Raw genomic sequence first — 16,082 nt, 5'->3', positions numbered from 1 at the left:
GGCTTTGGGTTTGAAGATGATTGAGCTGGATTTTGGTCTCTAAATGTTTCCAAGGGTTGATGGCACCACATGGAATCACAATCCAACAAATCCTCACAGGTGTGTGATGAACAGAGTGAGGAAAACCAGGCAGATCCTCCTGGGAATCCAGGCACTTCCCTGGCTGCAGCTTCAGGTTTGTACCCAGCAGGGAGAAAAGGCTGGGAAGAAAGGTGTGGATCCATGAGGAGGGTGAAAGTTTAGGGAGAATTCTCATTTCTTCCCGTTTCATGTGGGATTTGGAGGGACTCACACTGCTCAGGAATGCCAGGATGGGATCCAGAGCTGATGGATACCAACAATTTCCAGCACTTTCAAGGAAAGCTGGGTTTTTTGATTGATCCTGATGGTGTGGGATGAGCTGCAGAGCTGGAAAATCAACCCTGTAGCCCTCTGGAAATGCTCCTGTTTGCTCCTTTTCCATCAGTTTATTTCTAGAACCTCAAAAATCTCATCCCAAAAGGCTCCACCAGACAGATGGGCTGCTCTGGAAGCCAAAGCACCCCAGCTGTCCTTGTGCTGCCCAAGGTGGATCCACTGAGGAGATCCTTTTCATAAACCCCTGCTTTATTTTTTAACTCTGTCCAGTTTCTGTTCTAAGTCAGCCTTCCCGAGGCATCACAGGCCTTTCCTCTGGGATTTGAAGAGCTCCCTTGGCTCCCTGAACTGCTGCCCCTCTAAGGAGAGATGATTTGGGGGTTTGCTCTTTGTCCAGTGGTTCTGTGGGGAGGAATTTTCCTTCTCTGGAGCTGCTTGGGCTGGGAATTGTAGTTTTTGCTGCCTGAGCCCTGGGCACAAGGAGATTTGGGAAGGTGGGAAAGCGAGAGGGAACATTTTAAGTGTTCTTCCCAAGCCTCTGACGCAGCTCCTGCAAGAAGAAACCCTGAAAATGAAAGAATTCTACTGGAAATTGGGCACTTCTGGGGCTTCTCTCCAGGAGCAGGCAGCAGCTAAACCCTCCTGGCAATGGGATGTGCATTCCCACAAGGGTTTGGGTCCAAAAACCACCCCAGATGCTGTAGGAATTATTTATTGTGTTCATCAAGTGTCTTTCTATGAGTTCATGGGGTTGTGGTAGAGATGTGAGAGCTGGAACACGGGCTCAGAGCAGGAGTTTCAGAAAATGGGGTGGGTGAAAAGAGAGATTCTCCATCCTGGGCTGTGTTTGGGGAGCAAACAGGGCTGGCAGAGTGGCCAAGGAGTGCAGAGAGCTGAGTTATTTTTCTAACACTCTTTCTGACCACCTCTGCTTATTATGGTGATTTATTTGTTTATTTTCAACTTTAAAGGACGTCTCTTTTTCCACCCAGAAGAGCTGAGAGCTGTCAGCAGGGCTGGTCCCCCCAGCAGTCCAACAGCTCAGTCTGACAGTGTGAGAGGAGCAGGGAGGGATTTAAACTGGGGGTCAGCAGTGAAAACAGGGGAGAATCTGGGCTAATTCACCCCAAATCATCATGGCTCAGCATTCCAGCAGTGTCTGTGCTGCCAGGCAGGCTCTGCTTGGTGTTTCCTCTACCAAATGTGCTCCTCAAGCTTCTCTGAGTGCCACAAGTCCTTTTTGGGGTGCTGGAGGAGGGCTGGGAGAGCTGCCTTGCTCTCCTTTGGAAGGCAGAGCCAAGGAATAATCCCATTTTCCAGCCATCTTCGTACCAACAGAGTTTGTGTGTCGTGTCTGACCTCCTGTAACAAGGTTAAACCACAAGGATCCCCTGGAGAAGTTGCCATTCATCTTTTATATGTGAAGATTTTCGAGTATAGAGAGGGGATAAACCTAATATGGTGTTTAATGGGAAAAAATTATGACACCAATAACACATCTGTGTCTGTAATTTCACAGGTTTTCTCTCTGTATATTTATATATGTATATATGTATAATTTAATATCAGCCTCAGGGTTGTGGTCTCACATGTCATCAGCTTGCAGGAAACTGGATCCTTGGCCTAAGTATCAGATGAGTTGCTAATGTTTGGAAAAAAAGCAAAAAACATGCTTTAGGTCTCTGTTTTATGGCTGTTATTGAAGTAAGAATTTGTGATTGTAACCCAAGCGCTCGCCTGGCCAACATGTTTTCATTATTGTCTGGATAATTGAAAGTCCAGGCAAATTTGGATGCTGGGAGACACTGCACAAGAAGGTCTTGGAGCTCACAAGTGTTGAGGTGGCTGAAATTAAGGCTGAATATATGAATATATTTCAGCATTTAATGCAAGGCTTGAAGATTTGTTTTATTCTCCAGACGTGGTTGATTAACTTGTGCTTAATTCATTTCCAGTTCTGGTTATGCAACACTCCCAGGCTGTCACCCACAGCTCTGCTCTCCTGAGCTGCGCTTTGGCTTCTCAGGCTTAATTTTGCTGCAGCTCGGGGTAAACAATCCATGAAAATGTTATTCCATTGTCGTGGAAGGAATTGCGCCAAGGTAAGGGAGCTTCCCTCTTGTGGGAGCAGAACCTTTCTGATCTTTGGAGATTTACCTGTGGAAAGAAGCTGCTGGATCCTCACCAGCCTGGAAAACCAAGTTTAGACATTTCTGTCCACATCCCAGTATTTCTTGAGGAATTTTTGTTTGCTTTTGTTTGTTATTGCAAAAAAATGGGTGATCCTGGTTCAGTTTGTGGCTAAAAAAGCCCCAGAACCTCAGTTTGTGGGCAGGAATTGATATTTATTGAAAATTCCCACAGCTGGCAGGGCAGGGATGGGGATTTAACCCAAAAGGTGGTCCTGTGTGTCACAGAGACACGATGACAGGGGCACCTCTCTGCCACAGTCCAGGCCTATTCCTGTTCCCTGAGTAAACACAGGATCCAAACCCTCAGGATTTATGAACCCAGAGCTTTCCCCACCACGCTCACCCCAGAGCTGACACACACAGCAAAAGTCAAATGAGTTTTGCACAGTAATCCCTCCTAACTGGGCAGAACTGGGAAATGAAACCCAGCAAAAAAACCTTTGGGTGGCTTTGGAAAACACCTTGGGACTTGTGTGCCAGGTTTCTGGCTGCTTTAATTGGATGCACGTGTCTGTGCTGACAGAAATGGGGGCTTGGGCCCTCATTAATCTTCACACAGCTAAGGGGTGCAGAGCAGCCCCCAGCCCACGTGGAGCAGCCCTGCCTGCTGCTCTCCAGTTTGGGGGGAAAAGCCTTTGAACAAGTGGGAAAAGCCAAGTCCATCCTGAGCTCTGCAAGGAACTAATTACTCACCTGGGCTCTCCCCCATCCCAGCTTCTACCCCATAAATCCCCCGAGCAGCAGACATCCACCAGCTTCTCCTCTGAATCAGGGCCTTTATGAACATCTCAGCTTGCTGGGGGAAGATTCATGGCCCGAGCTGCCTTTAAGTATTTTTGTTATGAATAGGAACCCTTAAACATTTCCTTCTCATTTAATTTATCATTTTTTTTTTCGGGCTTTCAACACCATGTACGAGTTAGAAATAATGGGAGGCAAAGTCTGTCCCTGAGAAAAGGGACTTAAAATAATAAAGTGTGCCCTGGGAAGGAGAAGGGTGAGGGGAATAAATTGCCCATTACCAGCAGGGACCAGTGTCCCCAAATATTGACTTTATTCCATGCTGGAGCATGTTGGGCACAAAGTTTCTACTTGATTTTGCAATGTTCTGTAGGATGATGATACCCAGAATCACTACAGCTCAGCTATGCCTCTATTCAAGGTCATTCTTAATAATTAATAATCAAAATCTGGTGATTTACTTACACTTGCACCAGTGGGGTTGGGTTTTTGTTGTGTGTTTGGAGAATTTTAAATTTTGTTTAGTTTTTTGTGTGTTTTGTTTGTTTCTTTGGGTTTTTTGTTATGGTTTTGTTTTGTTTGTTTTCATTTTTTGGGGTTTTTTTTTTGCCTCACAGACTGAGAAAGTTCAGGCTGTGGTTTGAATTAGGGGTTCAAACAAATCAAAAGGAAACAGTGACTTCCTCCCACTCAGGTATCCCAACAATAAACCTGAGGAGATTTCACTTGGAAATGGATTGTGGATTTGCTAATACTTTTACTGAGTCCTTTTTACAGCTTGCCATGTCATTTAACATCCCAGCAGAGCACAAAACCTAATGCTAATAATATATTTGGAGCTTAAAACTGAGCTGTGTTTGGACTGAAAGCTTTGTTTATGGCATCCTGGATGAACTAAAAAACGGCAAAATCTGAGAAAATGCAGATGAAGGATAAAAATCTCAATAGAGAAATCCCTTGGACTGTTCAGTGGAGAAGACCTGTGTCTGAAATGCAAATCCTGCCCTGCACTTGGGCCCTGAGTGAAATAACAGCTTGCTTTTCTCAGCTGCTGAAAGCCCCTTTCCAGGGGCAATTTGGTTCCCTGCCTTTTCAAAGGGAAATTTCATCCACCTGATTTTTTCCCGGGTTCTGTTTACAGGTGACAGATGGACTTACAAATGTGCAACTCGTCACCGGGCCCAGAGTGACCCTGGCCATTAGCAGTGCTGTGTGCAAGGTGTGTTTGGGGGAGTTTCGGGAGAAAAATGAGCATTTCTGGGGGAATTTCAGGAGAAAAATGAGCATTTTTGGGAATTTCAGGAAGAAAATGGGCATTTTGGGGTAGTTTCAGGAGAAAAAAAAATCATGTTTTGGAATTTCATGAGGAAAAGGAGCATTTTGGGAGAGTTTCAGGAGAAAAATGGGCATTTTGGGGATAGTTTCACAAGAAAAATGGGCATTTTGGGGGAGTTTTGAGAGAAAAATGAGCATTTTTGAGGGGTTTCATGAGAAAAACGGGCATTTTTGGGGAGTTTCGGGAGAAAAATGGGCATTTTTTGGAATTTCAGGAGAAAAACAGGCATTTTGGGGAATTTCACAAGAAAAAGGGGTGGTTTGGGGGAGTTTCAGGAGAAAAACAGGCATTTTTGGTGGATTTCATGAGAGAAATGGGCATTTTGGGGATTTCATGAGAAAATTTGATATTTTGAAGGAGTTTCAGGATAAAAACTGGCATTTTGGATGAATTTCAGGAGAAAAATGGGCATTTATCTCATTATAACCCAATTGTGCTTTTTCTAAAGTCAGTGCCAACCCCCCAGATGTCTCTGGGGGATGCAGCTCTGGGGGAAGGTGGTGAGTTCACCTTCCCACCTGGTACCTGCATGCTCTGGCATCTTTTCCAAGCAAAATTTTGGGAATAAAACACCTGGAGAAAATGAGAACTCCAAACTCATCACCCCCAGGGCTTCTCTGCTTCCCACTGATTGAGGAGAACATTTTTTTTTCCCCTGTTCCAAGCCAGGCTGAAGACAGCCTGTGTGGTTTCATCTAATCTGCTCCTGGAACTGCCACCACCACGTTGGATAGCTGGGATTTGGAACGTTAACCACAGAATCAGCCTGAGGAATTTATAATTCACCTCAGCTATGGTGGGATTTGGTACAATAAGATCATTATTGCCTCGAGATAGCCTTCAGGTCATTAATTTAAATTAGAAATGCCTTCAAACAGGATATTGTGCACAGCTCCTTCCATGGGCTTTAAAGCTTAAATAAGCTCCAGAAATCCTTGCTGCCAGATATTCTGTTGGCAAATGTGGATCACCACTTCCTGACAGTGCAATACCTGCCTGTGGTTGTTGAAAATGGCATTAGAGACATTCTTAATTGTGTTAATTATTGTTGTTGTCTTTCAAGGACTGAAGCCTCACACAAGATAATCACTTGTCACTGTTCTTTGGGGATTTGGCACTGGAGAGGGGGTGGTTTCTTGCATAACTGGATTCAGGCTAAAATAACTGTGACCTTGTAAATGAGGTGGATGTTTCCTAGGGCAGACAACTCTTGGAGCAGCGGAGGCTGTGGGAGGGAGCTGTAGCTGGAAAGGGAATTTTTAACAACAGGAGACAGCACTGGGAAGTGGGAAAGGCTGAAGGAAGGACTGGGAGGGACCTGGATGTGATGGGTGAATGGAGATCCAAAAATGACTTAAATATCTGAGGGTGCAGAGATGCTCCAGTGCAAAGAGAGGGTTGGAGGGAAGGCAGCCTGGAGAGGCAGGGTTTTGGCTCACTCTGGGGATGGAAATATTGGAAATCATCTGCCAAACTGAACTGATCAGTTTGGAAATCAGCTGCCAAACTGAGCACCAGCCAGTTCTGAGGGCACAGCCTGCAATTTCTGCTCCTTGCTTGGTGTGGATGTGCCACAAGCAGAGCTCAGTGCCTTGGCCTCTGCTCCATCCTCAATGCCACAGCAATCTGATTTTAAAAACTTAGCACTAAACTGTGCTGCCAGGCTCAGCAGGAAAGATCAGCAACATTTAAATTTGCAGTTCTGTCAGTTACAAATTTTGCTCTCTTAGTGGTTTCAGTCATCTCCTCCAGGCTTTGATTAGGATTTCTTTCCCAGTCTGAATTTCCCCGTTCAGAACGGGGATTACCTCACATCCAGGGTTTCTGTCTGACCCAGATTTCGAGTGAGGGGCTGAGCTGTCAGTGCTGCAGGCATCTGGAGAGACCCAGGGCTCGAGCATCCAACCTGCTGATTGCAAACGTACCTGTGGAGGTGTTTGCAGTGAGTGTTGGGTGATCACAGCACACACAGAGCCCAAATCCTCCCAGGCCTGGGGCAGGAACCTTCATTCCTGCATGCTGCAGCGTTTGTGCCCTTGTTTTAATGATGTTTTTGAGGTTTCCTGGACAAGTTGCTGCTCAGTGATGAAGAAAGGCGTTGTCTGGTCCTTGGAAATCTCAGAGTGGAGCTCAGTGCTGGTTATGGATAATATGAAATTGGTTTTTTCCCCTCCTTTCTAACCACCCAGAGCTGCTCCAGTCCTTGCTGCTGTCTTCCCATTTCTTGGCTAACTGGGGGAAGGAAAGCTCCCTGGCAGCTTGCCACACCGAAACCCCCCAGCCCTGATTTATTATCACCAAAACCAGCTGCAGATGTTGGCCGGGCCAGGGCTCTGCTGCCAATTAGGGCGTCTCATGCAGAGATTCCTGCTCTGTTTGCCTGGCACTGAGGAGAGCAGGGATGAGGGGAGTGCCATAAAAATGGGGTATAAAATGATGGGAAATGGCTTTCACCTGGGCAGGTAGGGACTGCAGCAGCGTGGGAGGAGGTTGGGCCAGATTTCAGGGATTTCAGCTCATTTTTTGGGTCTTTCGCTGTGTTAATGAACCCTAAAATTCCACAGTGAAACTCTCCCAGCCTGTGTGGTTTGGGGGTTTGAAATTTGTCTGGGGTTCACTGGAAGTTTGTCTGAACTTTCCTGTATTGGAAAGAAATTTTGTGTTTTCAGCAGCCCCCAAACCTCAGCTCAGCCCCTCTGCCTGGGGGAGCAGCCCTGGGAGGGTTTGGTTTCTGAAACCATTTGGGGAATGGTGAGAGAAAATGATTTTCAGGGAATTCTTGGATGAAAACAGCACCACTTACAACTGTGGAGACAGGAGGGGAAGAGATACAAACATTTCCAGTGTTGTAAAGTACAGCCAGCCTCAGGTTAGATATTTCCTCCTGCTGTTAATTCATTGTTTAAATCAAATTGGTCACAAATCTAGATAATCTCATTCAAAATAGGGTGATATAAAACATGATTCCTTGAATCCCTTTATACTACTTCTATTACATTTTTGGTCTGTGATCTTTGTGGCAATTTCAGCAATAATTTCCCCAATACTGCATTTCCAGTGCTCCACGTGACCTGTTACATCCACAAGACTGCTCTAAATATTACAAACATGATGAATATCGCCAACTCAGATTTTCAACACTCTGTGAGGAATTGCAACTGCAATTTGACAAAGTTAAATACAGCTGAGGTCTGTGAGGATTAAACTGGGGGGAATTATCTGAGTGCAGAGTGAAATAAATGTGTGAAATTATGGGAGAGGAAAATCTGAGACAGCTTCATTCATTGGTCTCATTTGAACTTGTGATGGGAGGATGCTCCTAAGGATAAAAGCAGTTGTGGTCCTTAGTGAGGAGCCTAAATAATTTATTTTTCCTTAAGTCAGTGTTTTTTAGTGTTGTCTAAAACTCTTGAAATTCAGCAAAAAAAGTCTGCTACTTGCTAATTCTCACAGACCTCCTTAACACAGGGTCTGTATTTGTGCTGTGTCCAGAGATTTACTAAAAATAAATAAACAGAAAGTCCAGGAGAACTTAAAGCTGCCTTTTGCCAAACATTTACTCCTTCCATGGTGTGTCTGTGTCCATCTTTTTATGCTTCCTATAATGTTTAAAGTCAACAGGAAATAAATAACATCTCAGGCTGTTGGTTTATTGTGGGAAATGGATTTACAGAGAATTCTCCAAGCCTGACAGAAGGCTCACCCAGTGTGCATCTGTATGCAAATTTTGAAATAAGAAATGCTGACTTAGGCATGCCATGGAATGGGACAGACATTGCTGAGAGAGAAATGGAGGTAGAGACAAGTTTCAAAGGATGCTTTTGTAAAAAAGACTGGATACTTTGGAGAAACAGAACTATGAAAGATGCATTGTAGTGGGACCCGCAAGGGATAATTTTAGATTATTAACTTTAAGGCATCTACAGCATGGTGTGGCTAAAGCTGATAGGCCAAAAACCACTTATAATGTATTGTAATTAGGAAATAGTTGCTTCTGATTGTGATGGTGTGAATTATAACATCTGTATTGTCTCATGAGGCAATGAGACTGGAAATGGAATAAAAGAGACAGAGACAGTCTCTTCACATGAGATTGAAAATGGAATAAAAGTTTTTAAATCGCCTCTGAGTTGTCCCATCTCTGGGTCAGAAAAGGGCCTAATCCAACAGTTTATAACCTGTGTATTTCCAGCTCTGGATATTTGATTTAAAAGCAGCTCTCAGTGAGCTCCTCGGGTATCAAGTGCTGAGTGCTCCACATGAAATGCCAAAGCCGAGCTCAGCGCGGCCAGCTTGGAAGGAATTCCTTGTACACACAGAGATCAGAGCCCATTAGCCACCAATATTAGATTAAATGAGACTAAACACTACAGAGGGTGATTTTTCCCTTCTCCCAGTGGTTTATTATTGCCCTAATGCAAAGCACTGCTTTGCTGGAGAGACTTTGCAGTGTTTAGTCTCTCCCCGGGAGCTGCGCTCGGGATGCTCCGAGGGGATCCCGGAATTTGGGGCCTTATCTCCAGAGCAATCTGATGCACGGCCCCAGCAGAACTGAGGGGTGAAACCCTAGAACTGGCCTTTGCTCAGACTTAATAGCAACATAAAAGACTTGATTTTCAAGACTTGATTTTCCCCTTTAAGGGCTGAGATGGATTTCCCGATGAAGATGTGGTGTTGTGTTACCGGAACGCACCGAAAGGATTTTGCAAGCGAAGCCCCCAATAAAGTTCCACAGCTCCTGTAGGGCTTGAGGAATTGGGATGCTTGAGAAGGGCCAAAACCACCCACCTAAAAAGCAGGAAAAGAAGTTTGGGTAGTGCTAAAGCTTCCCTGGCAATGACACTTGGCTGAGCTCTCCGGGCATCCCCGGCGCTGTGTGTGCTCAGTGTGTGGGATGAGGCTGTGCAAGGAGGAGGTTTTGTTTTGTCTCTGCTTTGTCTGTTTGGGAAACTGAAAATTGGTTCCTTCCAGCAGCAATTGCTGCTTGCCAACAGGACACATTCCCTGGGATCTCAGTGTTGTTTTGCTTGTGGCATAGCTGGTGAATGCTGAGTGTCTTTCTTAATTTTCACTTTCTCTGAAGAAAAATGCCATGAAAATTTTCAGTTGAGTCTCCTGAGGGAGTTAAGTGATGCTTGGCCAGACGAGTTCTACCTAAATCTCAGGGATCCACAGGGAAACAACAAAACTGGCACAAACTATGTCCTGTTCTCTTCTGAGGAAAAAAAAAAAAAAAAAAACAAAACCCAAATCCCATTCCTTCAGGCTCTGAAGATTTCACGATTCCAGGCAGCCAATGGATCCTAAATTCCCTCCAGTGGGGGAATCTGAGCAAAACAAATTCCACATTCTGCTCAGAATTTTTTTTTTTTTTTTTGCCACCCAAATGTGATGCTCTGGTGTGACACAGAAATGTTGCCAAAACCACACTGAATCCAAATGCTTCACAAAGCTCAGTCAGATTTTTCTGAATTTTCATTTCAGAAGGGGAAAAAAGCTGCAGCAGGATAAAATAAATCCTGGTCATGCTGTTATCAAGTGTCACTCTGGATTTTCGGGGATTTCTTCTAAAACTTTTTCTGTAGAATGAACATAACACCATTAGAAATTTGAAACTGGAGTAAAGTTTGGATGTAATAGAATATTTCCATGCATTCAGGTTTTAAATCAACAAATAGATTTTGCAATTTTGCTCTTGCCTAAAAACCCACAAAATTTAAAAATCCTAGAATTCTTTATGAATTTCAACCCCCTTTTCCGATTTTCCCTTCCTGCGAGGTGATGCAGAAGTCTTTAAGTAGTTCAGTGAGTATTTTACACCTGATACCTGCTCACCTGTGGTAGGAATGAATTCCCACCAAGTATTTTTTGTCAGGTCCAAAGGAAGGAATGATCCTGAATCTCCCAAATCCCAACAAACTGCCTCAACCACAACATTATTATTAATTTTGGTGGTGATTGGAAGTGTTTTATTGTAATTAATAATGACCTGAGCAAAGCAGCAGCAGCTGCACTTGTGTTTTTGGAACCAAAGACAATATTTTCTGATTTAAGAAGCCTTCACAGGTGATTTTAACCTTCAGCATTAAACAGAAAGTCACCTGCAGCTGGAACAAGCTATCGGACAGTGTGTTGGATTTTTTTGTGTATCAGAACATGCTGGATATGGAGAATCCTGGTGTGAGGGACAGAAAAGTGGCTCTAGGAATGAAGGGTCTCTGCTCCTTGGGAGATGCAGGTTTCCCATCAGATCTGACCAAAAAAACCCACCCTACAACCTCCAGAAACAGAGGCTGGGGGTTCATGGGCAAAGTCTCACCTGCTTTGTCCAGAAATCCTTCATTTACACCCTGCAAATTCCCTGTGGGCAGGATTTGGGTTAATATTTGCAGAGTTGGGGTGATTCTCTGCAGTATTTGTGCTCCTCAGCCAAAACAGGAAGAATTTTGGAGCCTAGAGATCCACAAGAGGATAAGATGAATATAAGAGGTGCAGCTACTCCAGGTTGTTACCCTGCGTGTTATTCTGCTACTGACACAAATTTGGTGTACAACTTCAGAGTCTGAGTACAAAAAACATTTTAGATCAACATGGAGCAAGCCTTGTCCCCTGGGGAAGTGGGGAGTGAAATCCCTTTGGGAAAAGAGGTTTTTGTTCCTGACAAAAGAGGAGCCAGCAAAGAAAGGTTGGTGGGCCTGGTGTGGCTGGAACATCTCATCAATGCTCTGGCTTTAATTGAGTTCTTTCACTGCTCATACACTTTTAATAACATCTGGAGACAGGGAACCCAAGGCCGTGGCTTCTGTTTCTGATAGATTCCTTTGCACTGCGATTTAATGGATTAGCCAAAATGATGTGAAAAAATGGATCTCTGATTTATGACCTGCAATTTTTCGCTTACTGCAGCATTTTTTTCCCCCCTCAATCAGTGTTTTCCACCCTGTTAAAGTCTTGTGTGAATAAGTGCTATGTTGTGTTTCTGGATTTGCCCCGAGGGCTCATCAGACGACCCTTTGCCTACAGTCCCCACCAGGCCATTTAAACAGGAAGTTTAATTTTATAGTATTAAAAAAGAGAAAACGGTACTTAATTATCTGGCTGTGAAACAGCAGTACTCTTTCTTAATTTTAGTAGCTAATAAAATGCTGTTCCTGCAGTTAACTACTTCTGGTCCAAATGCACTACAATTTTGGCTATTTGAATAGAATATTTTATGAACTGTTATATATTGCACTACAGTTTTTAAACTCTGCTATGACATATTTCTCTCAAGATTTATTAGCATTTTTTATTTAAAACAATATATTAAGGAGAGGAGAAAGAGTAATCTTAGCTAAAATTCAAATATTAGAAAAACATAACATAGACCAAATCTTTTCATTTAACTTCTCCCCCCCCCCTCCTCCACCTTCTCCTCTCCCACCGTTGCTATAAAAAAGTTTTTTGGAACAACAACCCACACCTGCATCATTAATTCAATATGTCTTCCAACATGACTCAAATCAGAGTATCAGTTTCAGGGGCCATTTGCTACTTAAATGACTTTATGAAAACAGAACAATGAGCTGCCCCTATGCAGTCCTGACTCCAACTCTGGCTAAAATAAATCTCGACATCTTTTATATCCTCGTGCATTTCTTTCTTTCCCAACAGTTGCCTCTCTGCTCCCCCCCTGGAGCAAACAGGCTCATTAAGTGCCAGGTCTGTTGTGTGCAACTGTCTTTAAAAACTCGTTAATGCCTAGAGTCGGGGCAGGGTGTCTGTGCCCAGGCACAAACCCATCTGGAAGTCTGCTAAATTAAAAATTATTTGGGGTAAAAGCCTTTTGTCTCAGCCCAGGCTCTGAGGGAAGAGACTCCTTGCTCATATTGACAATATTGGGATTTTTTCCCCCAGTTTGAAGGTGCAGATGGCAGGAGCTGGGATGGTCCCATCGTTGCAGTGGGCTGAGGGTGACCACTGAGAGGATTTTGTTCCTCAGGTTTTGGGTGAGATAGAAGCTTTCTTACAAAGCTGGGGCTGATCAACCACCTCAGCTTGTGATGGGGAGGTTTTGATGAGATATTAGGAAAAAAGTCTTCAGAGAAAGGCTTGTCTAGCACTGGAAGAGGCTTTCCAGGGAAGTGGAGGAGTCCCTGGCCCTGGATGCTTCCATCATGGGTGGGATTTTTGGGGTCTGTGCAGGGCCAGGAGCTGGACTGGATCAATGCCTTTTGGGGCTACCTAAAAACAGAGGCCAGGCAAAATTAAGGGAATAAAAAGCAGTTCTGTTTATTGAAGGGCCTTCAGGTACATTTCGGGAAAAGCCCCCTAGGGCCTACACCCAAAATGAACCACGGGTCATGAGTTTTCATATTTTTGTAAGTTTGACGCATTTGCATATTGAGGATTAATCTTCCAATTACAGCTTCAGGTAATGAAGGAATTTACCCCAAGTTTCCGTCTCTCAGGCCTGAGGCAGTGAGGTGTCCTTGGCTGCCAGGCCTGGAGAGGAATTGTTGTGTCTGCCCCAAAGGGGAAAGCAGCAGCTCCCACTGTCCATGGAGTTTAGAGTTCTACACTGAAGAATTTCAGTATTACAGATACATGGAAAACATAAAAGCTCAGTCAGGATGATCTTTGTGGGTCCCTTCCAGCTCAGGAGGTTCTGTGTGTCCAAAAAACCTGTGGATGTGACACCTGGGGATGTTTCATGGTGACCATGGTGCTGGGGCTGAGCCGACACTCAGACCTGATGATCTGGGAGGTTTTTTCCAACCTTGATGATTCTGCATGCTCCAATTACAACCTGCTCTTCCTCTGGTGCTCTACTACAGGGTGTATCCCAGTTGTAGCAGCTGATTTAATGGAGCTAACTCTTATTCCAAGGGTGCTCCTACTCCACACAGGCCAGACCATCACCCTGACTCCCCCAGGGGGCTCGGGGTGTTCTGGCTGGTGGGGAAAGAAACTCAGGATGGACAGCCCATGCGGGAAATGGATTTGTAGGGAATTCTCCAAGCTGACAGAAGGCTGATCCAGTGTGCATCTCTGTGCAAACCTTGAGATAAGAAATGCTGACTTAGAAATGCCATGGAATGGGACAGACATTGCTGAGAGAGAAAGTGAATTAGAAACAAGTTTTAAAGGATGGTTTTGTAAAAAAGACTAGATACTTTGGAGAACTAGAAAGATGCTTTGTAGTGGGACCCATGAGAGATAATTTTAGAAGATAGGCTTTAAGGCATTTACAGCATGGTGTGGCAAAAACTGATAGGCCAAGAAACACTTATAATGTAATTAGGAAATAGTTGGCTTTGATTGTGATGAGCGAATTATAACATCTGTATTGTGCCACCCTTCGCATGAGACTGAAAATGAAATAAAAGTTTTTAAAATGCCTCTGAGTTGCCCCATCTCTGGGTCAGAAAAAGGCTCAGTCCAACAGGCCCACACAACTTCTAAATCAGGTCACTTCTAAAGGAAATTATCCTTTGTTTGCAGAAGGGATCAAACCCCAGCGAGCATCTGCTGAGCCTTGGCTGTCACTTAGCGATAGAGGACACACAATTCCTGCTGCAGCCAGGTGAAAAGGGAAACTCTTGCCATCAATTATGTGAGGAAGAATAATAATAATAGTAATAATAATAATAATAGTAATAGTGATGATAATAATAATAGTAATAGTGATGATGATAATAATAATAATAATTTATAGAAAATATAATTATATCTATAATTATGTATCTTATATATTAATTATTTTTATCTTATATAATTATATAATTATAATTTATATAATCTTTTATAATCTATATCTTATATAATAATAGGAATTATAAAATTATATAGAATTATAATAGATACATAATATATGTAATATATTAAATATATTATATAATTATAATATATAAAATAGATTATTATTATTATCATCATCGCTATTATTATCACTATTACTATTACTATTATTATTATGATTGTATTTTGGAGGAACCATCCTTCACAGCTGGGCTGCTGAGGTTTCATGGTGTACAGTCAGTTCATTTGAGTCTTTAAGAGACTCAGACAATGATCAATATCAGCCTGGCAAGCACCTTGGATGGCAGCAAAAAATAAATGAGGTTATCATGGATATACAGTGGAGTCTGTTGGAAAGCTCTCTGTGCTGGAGGTTGTCCTCACACTGAGGAAATGCATCTCCAGCACTGGAAAAATTTTTATTTTTATCAGGGATGTGGCTGCTCATCCCATGTCCCAAATCCAGCTCTGAATTGCTTGAAGGAGAAAAAAAGGAAAAAAAGCTTCCTATTCACTTGCAAAAGGCTGCTGCTTATTATATCCCTTCTGGTTTGGTGCCCCCTAATATAGACATAGCTAAAAATCTTCCCAGATCTATTTTGAGGGCTGTCTGAGCATAAATATTTCGTTGATGACAAAAAAGTGGCTTGTTGGTATATTTGAGAGTCTTCAAGAGCTAAATTGGGATTGGATGGGAGCCAGGATTGTGCAGAGCAAAGGCATTGGGGAAGACAGTTTGTACAATGTGTAGCAGGGAGGAAATATGTCAGGTTTGAAAAAAAAAACATGAAAAATCAAACAACAAAAACAAAAACTGGGGTGGAAACAAGGAAAATGCTACTGAAGATGGTAATTGAAATCAGAGTAATGAGAATAAAAACCAGGTTTAATATCTGAAGCATAGGAAGATACTAAAAATGTGTTACTTTTAGCAGCAAAAATGCTGATTTGTGTCATAGTTGTTGTGAATTCTGGGTGTAGAATTTGGAGTTGAGGGGAAATTGAGAGAAGCTCCACAAAGATGTTTCTGTGGGAGAAGGTAACAGGAGGGAACTCTGCAGAAAATCCTGTGCAGGCCAATACTGGCAGTTCTGGATGAATCAATGGATGAAACAAAGCCAAAGAAATCACTCCCTGAGGGCTCCAAGGCTCTCCTGCTTTCAAGAGGAGCTGATGCCTCAAAGGAATTGGAGATCATGGCCTTGAGAGGGGCACTTGGGGATCATCACCAACCCCTGCAGTGCTTCACTCTGCAAGCCCCCAGTAAACAAAAAAAACCCAAAACCTGGAAGCTGTAGAGCCAGGATCAGCTGTCCTTTTGATCCAGATTGGGATGGCAGAGGGAGTCACTCATGTGCCAGGGAAGGTTCTAAACACTGGGGAAACACTGATGGATTGAAAAGGACTAAAAAACAAAACTGGTGATGGCTGGACTTCATTAATTTCAGCCCAAGTGCCTGAGACAACATGGAAATGTCACTGCTGATTGTTGCAGGGGTGGCTGAACGTCAGGGATGAGGATGAGGATGAGGATGAGGATGAGGATGAGGATGAGGATGAGGATGAGGATGAGGATGAGGATGAGGAGGTCTGGCTGAGGAGTAACCCAGTGGTAGCTGCTGGGTGGTAAATCCTTGCACACCCTGCCTGGGTGGGGGCCTGCTCCTCCCAGGTAG

At 43.5% G+C, this 16,082-nt stretch overlaps 1 long non-coding RNA gene across 8 annotated transcripts in view; it reads left to right on the top strand.

The window, feature by feature from the left end:
* Positions 1-16,082, top strand: part of LOC135285056 (uncharacterized) — a 42,286-nt gene that overhangs the window by 2,625 nt on the left and 23,579 nt on the right. For 6 of the 8 annotated variants that reach the window (XR_010350064.1, XR_010350065.1, XR_010350063.1 and 3 more), the window contains exons 2-5: positions 100-175; positions 2,313-2,459; positions 4,432-4,509; positions 14,110-14,191. This is a non-coding gene — a long non-coding RNA (uncharacterized LOC135285056). Of the gene's footprint in view, positions 1-54; positions 176-2,312; positions 2,460-4,431; positions 4,510-14,109; positions 14,192-16,082 lie in introns of all 8 variants that reach the window. The other 2 variants (XR_010350069.1, XR_010350070.1) reach the window with 2 other exon arrangements.

Source organism: Passer domesticus, chromosome 22 (assembly GCF_036417665.1).
Source record: "Passer domesticus isolate bPasDom1 chromosome 22, bPasDom1.hap1, whole genome shotgun sequence".
Lineage (NCBI taxonomy): Eukaryota > Metazoa > Chordata > Aves > Passeriformes > Passeridae > Passer > Passer domesticus.
The sequence above is the reverse complement of the archived record's forward strand: the minus strand, read 5'-3'. Positions and strand labels throughout refer to the sequence as shown.